Source organism: Akebia trifoliata, unplaced genomic scaffold (genome assembly GCF_017979445.1).
Source record: "Akebia trifoliata isolate Shusen 1 unplaced genomic scaffold, ASM1797944v1 Contig00558, whole genome shotgun sequence".
Classification (NCBI taxonomy): domain Eukaryota; kingdom Viridiplantae; phylum Streptophyta; class Magnoliopsida; order Ranunculales; family Lardizabalaceae; genus Akebia; species Akebia trifoliata.
In genome coordinates this window covers 13,637-26,990 of record NW_028237096.1, presented here as the reverse complement: position 1 = coordinate 26,990, position 13,354 = coordinate 13,637, and the positions used below count along the sequence as shown (strand labels likewise).

Genomic DNA, 13,354 nt, shown 5'->3' with positions numbered 1-13,354 from the left:
TCGTCATTACGACGGCCACATCTACTATGATTTGGAGTCGCCACCATTCATATTGTAAGTGGGTGTGAATGGTCACCCGATGTGCATTTTTGAAAAAGTGACATTTTGGTATTTTAGTGACTCACGTGGATAAGGTACGGATCAAACCTTAAGGTCCGGGGTAAGCGGCTCGGTTGGAGAAAAGGGAAGGTGTTAGGTACCCTTTTCTCCCCACTAAAGAGTGGTAACCTCAACTAACTCGGTCATTTTTTATTAAAAAAAAGTGTGAAAGATAATGTGCCACGTGGGTGCATTTGTACCCTAGATAGGGGTTCATTTTCGGCTTGATCATAGGGTCATTCCATTGATGGAAATGACCCTTATAGACCTTTAGCCTTGGGGTCCATTCATCCTAAAAAATAATGAAAGGGAGAGGGGTGATAGAAGAGGGTGTAGAAGAGAAAGGGGGGGTTGCTTTGAACCCACCTTGTATTCTTCTTTCTTCTTCTTCTTTGAGTCTTCTTGAGTCCTTAGTATTTTAAGCAAATACAACTTTTGTATGGTTGAAGGAATAGAGAAGAGATGATAAGAGAGATGAGTGTAGTAGGTGCTTTTTTTTGTATGAGACTTGAGGATGATTAGTGAGAGAGAAGTGGTAATCTTGGTGAGAATTGGTGATGGTTGTTAGTAGAGAGAGTGTTGGGGAGAAGTTTTGTAATTAGAAGTTCGGGGCCATTTTTGGGAAGAGGAGGAGGGTATTTATAGATGTTGAGGAGTTATTTTAGGGATATAATGGGGTGAAGTGAAGAAAAAGGGTAGAATGGTTATGAGTTTGAGAGAGAAGTGAGTGTAATTTAGAGGAGATTGGAGGGTATTTAGGGAAGGGGGTTAAATGGGTGAGTTTTGACCCAAATGGTTTGAATCCTACCCAACCCATTTGGGTGGAGTGTTTGGTGAGGTGAGTTTAAGATGGTGGTTGTGATTAAATGGTATTTGATTTAAGAGAATGGAGGATTTAAAGAAGTGGTTGATGATATTTTGGGAGGGTGAAGGAGATGATGCCATGTGTTAAAGTGGGTGGAAATGAAGGGTTGGGATAGGTTGATAGGAGAGGTTGAGTGTTTGACTTGAGAGGATGGTGTAGGTTTAGGTTGTAGATATAGGTTTTGTAGGGAATAATGAGGGTAGATTAGGGGAGGTATAGGTTAGGGGTGTGGGTAGATGTGTTTGATTTGAGAGAAAAGGTGATGGGTTGATGTGTGGGTAGATGGGATTTAAAGCAAATTAATGGGGTAGGTAGTTGGGTGAGGGAGGTGAGATGGGGTGATGACATGTGTCATCTTTTGATGATAAAAGAGTGATTGGTTGATGTGGGTTGTGGTTTATGGGTTAGGGTTGTGGTTGGATAATGAATTGGATGGTTAATGATTTGTGGGCTTTGTAGTGTGGGGCTTGGGTTTTAGAAATGGTTTTGGGTTTTAGGGTTTGGTTGAGGGTTATTTTGGATGGGTTTTGAGGGTATAGGTTGGTTTTAGATTTTAGGTGATGTGGGATTGATTTTAGGCTAAGGGTAAGATGAGAAATCGATTTAGGAAAGTGTTGAGGGCTCATGGGCCTTAGGTGGGCCTATGGTTTTTTGCGGATTCGGAGGTGGAGCGGTGGTAGTAGAGGAGGGGTAGGCATCCCAAGTCTCACATTTTTAATTTTTTAATTTTTTTAGATTTTTGCAATCATTAGTTTGTCAAAAATGCCACGTGTTGGCGAATCGGGCTTTTTAGGCCCGTTGGTGAAATTTATCGAAAATTTGGCGTTTTTTATTTTGGAAGCGGAGCGGTGAATATTGGGAAGACGTAAGGTAGGCCGAGTCCTTTTGGTAGGTCTCCTAAACCATTGAGAGGTCTTAGGGGCCTCGGGTTGGTAAAAATGTCACTTTTCAATGACTTGGGCCTTTAAGGCCCGTTGGCCCATTTATTTAGAACATCGATATTTTTGGGCCCTTTCGAGAAGTGGCCCGTTCAAATTGAGGTGTCTACAGCTGCCCTTCTTTGCAGGAATTGCGTGCAAAGAACTGTAAAGAATAGACTAAACCCCTATTTGTACGGGCCAGAAAAGTTCGGTACAAACACGATCTCGAATTATCGATTGTATTGAAGATTTTTGTGGAAAATGGCTGCTCAAGCACGGGGTCTGACAGAGTTTTGCCTTATTAATCATTGATCTCGATGGCGCGGAGCTCGTGTGAGATCTTTGATTTGATGAAAATTTGATGAGTTTTGAAATTCGACTATTTCTTCGATCGTGTTTTTGACAAATCGGAGTTAAGTGCAACTCGAAAGGTTTTGAAATTCTTTTGATTTTTTTGATTTTTTTGATTTTTATTTATTTATTTATTTATTTATTTATTTATTTATTTATTTTTATTATTTCCTCTTCATTGCCTTCTTTTGTTGATCTTGCTCTGTTTCTATCATAAGCTAACCCTCTCAATTCATGCATTATCCCTTGATACCTTTGATCCTTTCAATGGTGCAATCACTGAGGTTGTTAGCAGTCGCCCCAAATCCAAGAGAGAGTTTTGCAGTTGGAACCGAATTGACCAAGATCTGGAATGCGATAGTCCATAGGGATCCACCAGACCCAACTTCAGTAATTCTACCTCTATTTACTGTTAGCCCATCGGGGAGTATAGCAAAATCAGGGGGGGGAATGAGTGCTACACAGTCTGGGTCTCCCCCATTTTGAACCACGTTCATTGCAACAATATCAACAGGAGCATAGATTACAAAAGAGCCCGTTGCATCGGTGCTACTCTCTTGTAATATCAACATGTTGTTCTGACTGGAATTTGGAGTATTAACTCGCAGTAGAGAAGCACAGTTACCAGGATCTCTACCATTAGCAATATGTGCCATTTCTTGAACAGCACCGCCATTAGAAAGAATGTCCCACTCACTTTTAAAGTTCTCATCGCGAAGGAAATTGAAAACTCTCTTTGGTGGGACTGGAAGCCAGAAAGAAGTAGCTGCACTTAGCACAATACCAGGAGGCCTGCCGGGATCATCCATGCTTTTTCCAATCATGGCCCTTACATCTTCAGCGCCACTTCCCGATAATGTTGTCCATGTGTGAGCAGTAGAAGCACTTACACCAGAACAAAAACTCATCACCCTTCTCTCAACTAACTTCAACATACTCTTTCGCCCTTCTTGACTTGTGATCATACCAACATCTACAGCGGGCATGTTACTAGCCATAACACTTGCAAGGCGTTCACATTGTCGATCTAGGGTAGTGTAGACACCCCATTTTTGCATCCGCCTGATTAATCAACTCGTCAAACCGATTGCAATGATTCCCAATGATGGATGTTATTTCTATTGCTTTATTTGTTACCAGATGTGTTCAGAAATCCGGATGAGGTATCTCGAATTGACAAAACCTTAGAAACCACGCTACGCTAGGAAAATACGACCCAGAAACATAGAAACCATCATCTTGCAGGCCAAAAAGAAACTTCACGATAAAAATCACTAAAAATTGAATAAATTACCAAATACCCCTAACTTCAAAACAACCCTAGAGCCTACGTTACGCTTAGAAAAATCCATTCGAACACATAAAATGACAAATCGGAACCAAATAAATCATTTCACTAATTTAACAGAATTTGACAAAATTACGAAAATGCCCCTCATAAAGTTCACCACCATTTCACACAAAAAATTTCATAAATAACAAAAACTAATATTTCCATTGAATTCCTTACGAAAAACCGATTCTAAAACATCCTAGAACATTAAAAATCGACTTAAAACATGAAAAGTCCTCTCCGGGGGCAAAACGGTAATTTCACAATTTTCATGATAAAAAATTCCGAAATTAATAAATAAAACATTAAATAATTAAATTTAAACATTAATGAAATTAATTTAAAATTTTGAACCTAAAAAATCGATTAATCGGACTCTCAGGCAAAATTGTTGAGGGTTCGTGGGATATTTCTTTAAGGACCCCTCCATTTGGGGGTCCAAAGAATTAAAGATATTTTAGAGGGGGGTTCTCCAAAAATTAAAAGTAAATCAAGCAAGACTGAAGTCAAGGTATTAAAGTCAATCAAGTGAGACTGAAGTCAAAATTAAAGTCAATTAATAAGCAAGACTAAAGTCAAGATATTAAAAGTCAATCAATTAAGACTAAAGTCAAAACATTAAAAGTCAATCAAATAAGACCAAAAGTCATAATAGAATTATAATTGATTAATAACTCTATCTAATAGAGTTCTAACTTAAAAATAATTCTACCTAAAACAATTCTAATTAAAACATAATTCTACCTAAAACAAGTCAAATTAAAACACAACTCTAATTAAAAGATCTCTAATTAAATACTAACTCTATCCAAATCAACCCCTAAAAACATCTATAAATAGATGTGCTCACACCCTATTTTCGTATCAAATCATAAATCCTAAGAGAAGTGGTCTAGAAGCTCCCCTAGCCCCCCATAAACCCTAGTTTTGGAGCCCCAACTCCTTAGCTAACATCCCTCCTTCAATTTTAGTTTAGAAAATACCCAAAAGCCTTCTAAAAACACCCCTAAATCCGCAACGAAATTGAAGAGTTCAGATTCAAAAACAAGGAGATACCTTGCCTCGGAGATCCGAAGTCAAATCCGGAAGCAGAACGAAGTAAGGGAGCACGGTACAAGGAGTTCTTTTTGTCAGATCTGAGGGAACCAAGTCCTTGCCATCGGAAAGGTAAACCTTTTATTTTTTATTTATTTTCTTATCTAGGTTTTAGCAATGTAATTTACTTGGGAATTTAGTAGAGACCGGCTTTGGCCGGGCGGGGTTGGTGCCTAACACCTTCCAACCCCGTAACTTGATCCCCGAATTCAGTTTTTTTGGTTTTAGATTAGTTTTTATCCATTTAGAGTCATTGATCGGTTCCTAGACCGTAATAACTAGGTGGCGACTCCCAAACCTCAAGGGTCAAAACGGATCCGCGCACCCCGCGGATCGAGGGCGCTTTCAGGTAGCAACCCAACGCTTTGCGCCAAACCCAAGGCTGGAGTTAACCAGTATTTTATATATACTATGAACTGCTTTATTATCCACTTCTACGTGTTCGACCCATATAACCTTGGAGTAACCATTTGACATTTCTTGGATTTAAACAACCTGATGGCCCTTTTCGACATCTCGATATCGGCTAGGACGCAAATGATCCGAGGAAACATCGACCACCACCCAAATTCCCTCAGCATGTTGTTTACAATACCTTACAAAGAAACTCTCTCGAGTCGGAACAAGAGGTGAAGGGACTTGAAATTCTGTTGTTATCACTTGGAGGGCTCCATTGTAATTTTCTGCTACGCCTATTGATACGACTTCAAGAGTTGTTGCTTTTGAAACAATGTCAGAAAACACGGTGGACCACTGATTCACATCCATAAGGATCTCAACAAGGTTAATGTGATTCATGATAACAACGGCAGTTTCTCGAGAAGCTTCTGATTTCAATCCACATAGTTTTGGTCCAATTCCCCTCGGGAATGTTTGTATGTACTCATCTTCACTTAGAATCTCATAAGCATTATTAAGGCCACGCATCTCATAAGGGTTTCCCTAGTTAGGTCATTCTTATAAACTCTTCCATTGCTGCAACTGTAAGTTCGATGATCAATGTTTTTTTATCTACCTCAGTAGGCCCGGAGAGTGATCTTAGGAGGGGCTTGCCTGCGGTCCCTTCTTCGATGCCTTCGCGTCTTGTCTAGTGAGTCGTGATGATGAGTCAGGCTGAAAAATTGATGATGAGTCGGGCTGCCCGAATCCGTGCTTTGTAGGAACGCCTTGACTCTTTTTACAAAATGTTGAAAGATTAATGCAAGAAAAGAAAATAGGTTTTGTACTTACTTGGCTTCAGGTGTATCTAATGTTTTGAAAACTCGAAGTTTGAATAAGACCTAGAATCTTCATCATCGGCCAAAATAGTAGTTTTTTCTTTTTTAAATTTTATGAAATATCTTTATCAAATGAGTACGATAAATCAAAGTTTGTAAAACCTTTGGTTGCGACGATCTTGGTGTTTTTGCCAATCACAGAGAGAATATAAACGTCAATTACTCTTTTGATTCCTTTAGAGTCGTTCCCAGTGCCCTGGTATTGGAAGACTATTTTGGGTCTCGGGATTTTGGAAAAGATTTTGCCGTTCACAGTTTATACTCTTGCGGGCCAGGAGTTGTTTTTTTTTTTTTTTTTTTTTTTTTTTTTTAACCTTTATTGCCCCTGATGCCAATTACGATTTTCATCAGACCTGGTATAAGTGGTGTGTTTTAAGTAAAATTAATGTTTTCCTTTTCCCACATCATCTTCTTAAAAGGGTCTGCGCCTGGTTTCATCGTTTTTTCATCAGAGACCGATTCGGTCTCTCTGTTTAGCCGATGGAAATCAATTTCGATCAGCATATAATTAGCATAAAAAACCGATTTTTCTTCCATAAGGCGCTACGAAGTTTCCAATTGACAGTCGATTGAAGATCCATTCAAGTTTAGCCGTTTTTTGTTTTCTGTCGAAGAAGATGGTGAGTTGTTTCAAATCGAAAAAAAAAAACAGACATCTTCGTGTTTTATTAAATCGGTTGGGCTTGAATCGAACACATCTTTGTTTTTGTTAAAAATCCATTGATGCCTATAACGAATACAGAGACGTTCCAGATTGATCCATTTTGGTCGAACATTGTTGCTGTGTTCGCTTGTATTTGGTTTGCTCGATCAAATCGCAGAATCGTTTTTGGTGTTTGATGTTTTGATTGGAAAAGTTTTTACGAATCTTTCTTCCCCGAACTTGCCTTATGTTGGGGTATTGAAGCCTGAACTCTACAAGTGATTTGGTTGGTCAGCCACACTTGTGATGCTGGTAGCGCACGTACATTTCAAAAGCTCAAGCCCACACGTGCTGGTTGCTTTACAGAAGCATGTACAGAGTTTGAGATTCATCAGATTTCTTCTTCTATGGATGAAATTATAGAGAAATCTAATAAATTATTTGATAAGGAGAGAGAGAGAGAGAGAAGAAGAAGAGAGAGGCTTCTCCTTTGTTGCCCCTTTAGCACTTTGAAAACAAATTTTTTGCTGTTTTGGTTGATTAAAAGTAAAGGTAAAAAGATAACTCAAGTGTGAGTGGTTGCTGCTAACAATACTAAAAATAAGTAATTGTGTCTCACGGTGGCAAGCATAGAAATATGAGTCATGACTCAAGAGTCATACATTGTGAGTTGTGAGTTATGGGCATTGTGGCTGTGGCAACAATATAAAACAAAACATGTGAGTTGGATTGTGAATGTTGCTGGCAGCAACATAAAAAAAAAAAAAAATGTTTTGTTTTATAATTTGTTTGGGGGTGGCTAGTTTTACTAGCTTAGCAAGGTTCATTTCCTTACTAAGGGTCATTGACCTTGCCACATGGCATTCGAAAAAGTGATCCATTACCACATGCTTGTGGTGAATGAAATCTGAGAATTTTAAATAAATATCTATATATATTTTTTCAAAGGAATTCTTAAAAATTAATTTTCATTTTAAATGTTGACTTTAAATTTGATTTCATAGCCGTTCATTTCCAAAACCTTGGATCAAAGCTAAAAAAAAAAAAAAGAGTATTGTGATTTCTATTTTCGGATCCAAACTTTTCCATCAAAATCTACAAGGTTGTGATATTGGATTACTGCATGATGAACCACGTTAATTTGATGACCCTTAGCAAAATTTTGAAATCTTATTGAATTAGTCAAGCTAGCCGATTTCTTACCCCAAAGTTTCTTAGGTAATTTGTTATGGACCTCTCCACGTGAAAAAAAAAAAAAATCAATTTGTTTAAAAAAAAAAGGGGTACATCAATCCTTATGATGATCGTTCTACCATCAATTCAATGTTCATAGAAATCTCGACTTTTTAAGGTCATTCAAAATAATTTTTTTGATTGGACCATCAAAATAATTGTGCTAGGATTCGATTGATTATTCCTGATTGATTGCCTATCTAACATGCCATGATCTTGATTGATATATATTTTTGATATGCATGCTTTAATCTTGATCTTGATTGTTTTGGATAGTTATGCTTTATGATCATATTTTTTCTAATATCCATATTTTATTATTTGATCTGACCCATGGGCCCACGTGTTTGAAAAAAGGCCCCGGGCACACCCCACCCTGTTTTGCACACCACCACATGCACATTTACTATTTTGAGCACTTACACGTCCCATTTAGCCAACGTGGCACTAGTGCGTGGCCCGGCTCTTTCGGAGATGCGACGTCATTCATGAAACCCACAACTCCAGTCACGTACCTTAGGGTATATCAAACTGGGGCATCAATACCGTCTGATCAGGTGATTCTGAGAAGTATGTTGATGCACCCAGGCTGGAGCGACCTGAGCCTTTGTCCTATTGTGAGCCACACAGTCACATGTCCCGATTGCCAACGTAGTACTAGTACGTGGTCGGTCCCTCGTGGGATGCCAAACCATTTATGAAAGCTACAACTCTTGACTCGTACCCGTAGGTATAAAAGGTAATCTAAGTATATCAATTGCACTTCTTGGTCAAAATCGGTGCCTAAGCAAGATCTTGCCCCGCTGTACCCTACTGTACGAGGGGGATAGACTACGTCTATTCTAGACGAGAGGTATTTAAGTGGGCCCTTGCTCAGCATTGTGCGCCACCTCTCAATTGGAGATCAAACTGGCTGTTTTTGGCTTCAGAGAAGTGAATTAAGGTTTTAGATTATCACCTATACGGTATATCAAACCAAGTCACCACGTATCGAAAGGTATATAGGTGTGCTTGGGCAAGGGTGGCCAGATAAAAATGCATTGCACGTAGTAAGCTTAGAGTCTAGAAACCTTCCCAGTAGGTCACGACTCGAACTTATCGTGGGTGTTCCCGGGTTGTTTATTGAATGAATGCATGTGATTGATGAATGTATGTGAGTGATGTGAATGGTGAGATCAGAGTGTATGATTGTCCTCAAGGATTAAAAATATTATTTTTGAAAATCAAAATGGGTGCACCGACCCAATAAAGAACCCATTTTTTTTTACAATAATGACCCAGTCCATCCCGATCCAACAATCATGGTGGGCTGGGCCATTTAAATAGAAGTCAAATTTTCAAAAAAGAAAAATGGTTTACGAAAAAGTGTTATCCAGACAAAATGTTTTCCAAAAGAAGTGTTTTCCAGAAAAAGTGTTATTCTCTAGAAAAATGTTTTATAAGGAAAAAATATTTTCTAGAAAATATTTTCCATAAGAACAAGATTTTCCAAGAGAAAATGTTTTCCAAATAAAAACTATTTTTCAAAGAAAAAACATTTTCCAGAAGAAAATATTTCCAAAAGAAAAGAAAATGAAGGAAAAATGATTTACAAAAGATATATATTGCATGAAAAATTATTGAAATATGTTTGAAGTTGTTATTCAATTAAAACATTATTTGTCAATATTTTTCAAGAGTGCAGTAAAATTATTTTTCTTCTGAATAATCATTAAATGGATGAACTTTTTAATGGATTGGTGCACAAAATTCAACAAAATCTCAGGGATCATTAAAATGTTATCAAGGGGGTGACACTAAAATTGATTAAATTCATCTTCAAAGAGGTTTAAGGGTTATCATTGTATCTAAGCTCAATCGTCCATCGTCTAGGTAGGGTTGTAAATCCGATCAGTTAGAGTAAACGTCAATATCAAGTCAACAGTCAGAAATGACCTCAAAATTTCTCAACATCATCCAATTGTTCTTTGAAAATCATAGTGCTTCAATCCTATCGGTTAGAAGCAATATCTCAGTCCTCAGTCCTAATCAAACTCGTGTGGGTACTTGTCTTAAGTTTTCATGAGTCATTTGGGTTAGCTCGAGTCCTTTTTTTCCAGCAAGGTCATGTCTCCCTTATATTGAGTCTACTCTTTCCTATTGAGTCAAGTTAGTTCATCGAGTCTATAGAGGTGTCTGTTTCCCCATCTGAAATTGATCGGATAAAGGAAATTTTTGAATACCTCGAGCGCATTAACGAATTAACTACTAATCTGCCTTCAAGGATAGATTTTTCTCCTGAGCAAGAAGATAAGAGTCGGGCTCAAGAAAGCAAAGGTCATTGACCTCGGAACAGAAATAAATTCCTAAAGAGATTCAAATAGAAACCATCTTATCTCTAGAAGAACACAAGGGGATAATGAATTTTTTCAGAATTTCAAAAGACTTGTTCGTGTGATCATATGAGGGTATGTTAGGTACAAGCTTGGGTGTTGTTCAACACGGAATAGATACTCGTCTATATCGATGGAATCAAAGAAGATTTTATAAAATGTATCAGCACTATCCTTACTACATCTTGAGTTGCAAATCACATATTATCAGTCGATATGAGGATACCTTTTGAACTGATCTTTGATAATGGTCGTACTTCAAAGCATAAGTCATTATTCTGTGTACAAAGTTCAAAATCCGACATTGCAGATCATCACTCTACCGTCCTCAGATTAATGGAGCAGTTGAAGCAGCTCGTGAGAGTTTCAAGATAATCATCAAGAAAATGTGTTAATCACACTGGGATTAGTTAGAAAAATTACCATTCACACTAGGGGCACATCATACTTCAATACAGTCTTCTATTGGAGCTATTCCCTACTCTCTAGTATATGATATGGAAGCAGTTTTGCTAGTTAAATTGGAAATCCTATATTTCAAGGTCTTGATGGAAAATCAGTTGTCAGAAACAGACTGGGTTCGCCAACGGTATGAAGAGTTAAATTTGATCGAAGAAAACGAGTTAAAGCCCTGTACCATGTGCAAGCTTATCTAAGAAGAGTCACCCGTGCATTTGACAAAAAAGTCAAAGCTCATCATTTACAAGTCAAGGATTTAACTATCAGACTTCAAAAAAAATTGAACACTCCTCCTCGACTATAGGAGAAAGTGTGAACCCAATTGGGGAAATTCATTCATTAAGGAAATACTGTCTGGAAAAGTCGTCAGACTTCAAGATCATGGTGGAAGTGAACTACCAGAGTCAACTAACCTTGACCAGATCAAACGGTACTACATTTAAGGAGTCCATCTTTGACAGTATCAATTTTCCTGCTACCCAATTCAATATCTCCGTTCTCAGCCCTTTGCAGCCTTTTCAAAAAAGAAAAATTATGCCTTTTTCTTTCTCAGCCCGATCACCTAACCTAGGGGAGGGAACTTCGAACTACGTCTTGGTCTGATCCCAAAATTCTGGGGTACGTAGGCAACCTGAGAAGTTACTTCAAGCCCGACCACATCAAAATAAAAAAATCTATTTCCCCACACAAAAAATCAAAAAAAATCAAAAAATAAAAATTCAAAAGAGAAAGAAATATCATCCAAAATGGGGAAGAAAATTCAAGAAAAAAGTTTAAATGAAATGCCACACAAGGGGCATTTGGGTTTTTGAGCCTCAAGATTCCTTTCTTTTTATACCCAGTCCTAAGCTTACCCATGAAAGTCCTCCTAAGTACCGAGCGAGAAGTCAATGAAGATAGCAAAGCATGATCAGACAGCAACTCCAGAAGTTCAGAAGGGAAAAGAAGAAAAAAATTTGCTAAGTTGAAAACCCAAAAAGGGCGGCTTAGGCAAAAATTAAGGTAAGCTCGCAAGGTTGAAAATCTGAAAGGACGACCTTGGCAACAATTAGAGCAAAGAAAAAAGAAAAAATTGTAAGCTAGCTAGATCGAAAACCTGAAAAGGCGATCTAGGCAAAAGTTAGAGCAAGCTCGCTAGATTGAAAACCTGAAAAGGCGATCTAGGCAAAAGTTAGAGCAACAAAGAAAAATAGAAAAAGATCCCAAGCTGAGAGCGGTCCGAGCTGAAACATTAGAAGTCCGAATAACCAAGTTCAATACTTAGCTTAAGCCAGGCATAGACTCAGAAGCCACAAGTATCTTGTCTATGATCGATCTGAAAATGTTTACTTCCCCAAGTGAACCAAGGGAGATAAAGGTGAATTCTATGATGAGTCTCGAAAGGAAATAATTTTGTACTCTTGAGCCTGACTCAAAACCTTTAATAAAACTAATCAAAATTAAAAAGCTGAGTCTTTATTGCGCTTGTGGTAATCAATTATTTCAAACCTTCATACAAGGGGTATTTTCTTTCTTTTTTTAATGTAACTTTTCCCCCTTATACTAGGGGCATTTTTTATGATGTGTTCAATTATTTTCAAGGCCATGGTCATTGTCAAACTAGAGGCATATTGCTTTTGAGTAATGTTAATCCTAAAAAATAATGAGAACCCCAAATTTAGGTAACCCTCTTGATAACAGTTTTTCAAAAAACTCTTGAGGTTCGAAAGAAATAAAAATTCAGGTTTTAAAACTTTTTGATAAATCCTTGAGGTTCAAACAAAAGCATTTCGGATCTCACATAGGAGATACAACATTCTTTCAGTCTCTAGATTCTTTTCCAGATTCAATCATTCTTGGAATCAATCATTTCTCTTCCAGATTCATTATCTTCCAGATTTATTCGTTCTCCAGTTCGTTCTAATCAGTTTTCTCCAAAATTTATTCATTCCTCTACCAGTTTTGCTCAGTTGCCACCAAGGGTTATCTTGGATTTTGCTCAGTTTCCGCCAAGGGTTATCTTGGATTTTGCTCAGTTGCCGCCAAGGGTTATCTTGGATTTTGCTCAGTTTCCGCCAAGGGTTATCTTGGATTTTGCTCAGTTTCCGCCAAGGGTTATCTTGGATTTTGCTCAGTCTCCGCCGAGGGTTTTCTCGGAACTATGCTCAGATACCGCCGAGGGTTTTCTCGGAACTATGCTCAGATACCGCCGAGGGTTTTCTCGGAATTATGCTCAGATACCGCCGAGGGTTTTCTCGGAACTATGCTCAGATACCGCCGAGGGTTTTCTCGGAACTATGCTCAGATACCGCCGAGGTTTTTCTCGGAACTATGCTCAGATACTGCCGAGGGTTTTTCTCGGAACTATGCTCAGATACCGCCGAGGGTTTTCTCGGAACTATGCTCAGATGTCGGAACTATGCTCAGATACCGCCGAGGGTTTTCTCGGAATTATGCTCAGATACCGCCGAGGGTTTTCTCGGAACTATGCTCAGATACCGCCGAGGGTTTTTCTCGGAACTATGCTCAGATACTGCCGAGGTTTTTCTCGGAACTATGCTCAGATACCGCCGAGGGTTTTCTCGGAACTATGCTCAGATGCCGCCGAGGGTTTTCTCGGAACTATGCTCAGATACCGCCGAGGATTTTCTCGGAATTATGCTCAGATACCGCCGAGGGTTTTCTCGGAACTATGCTCAGATGCCGCCGAGGGTTTTCTCGGAACTAT

At 38.5% G+C, this 13,354-nt stretch overlaps 1 pseudogene; it reads right to left on the bottom strand.

Annotated features, from left to right (window-relative positions):
• Positions 1-2,474: 2,474 nt before the first annotated feature.
• LOC147381341 (homeobox-leucine zipper protein MERISTEM L1 pseudogene) lies at positions 2,475-5,750 on the bottom strand (annotated as a pseudogene).
• Between the last annotated feature and the right edge of the window lie 7,604 nt (positions 5,751-13,354).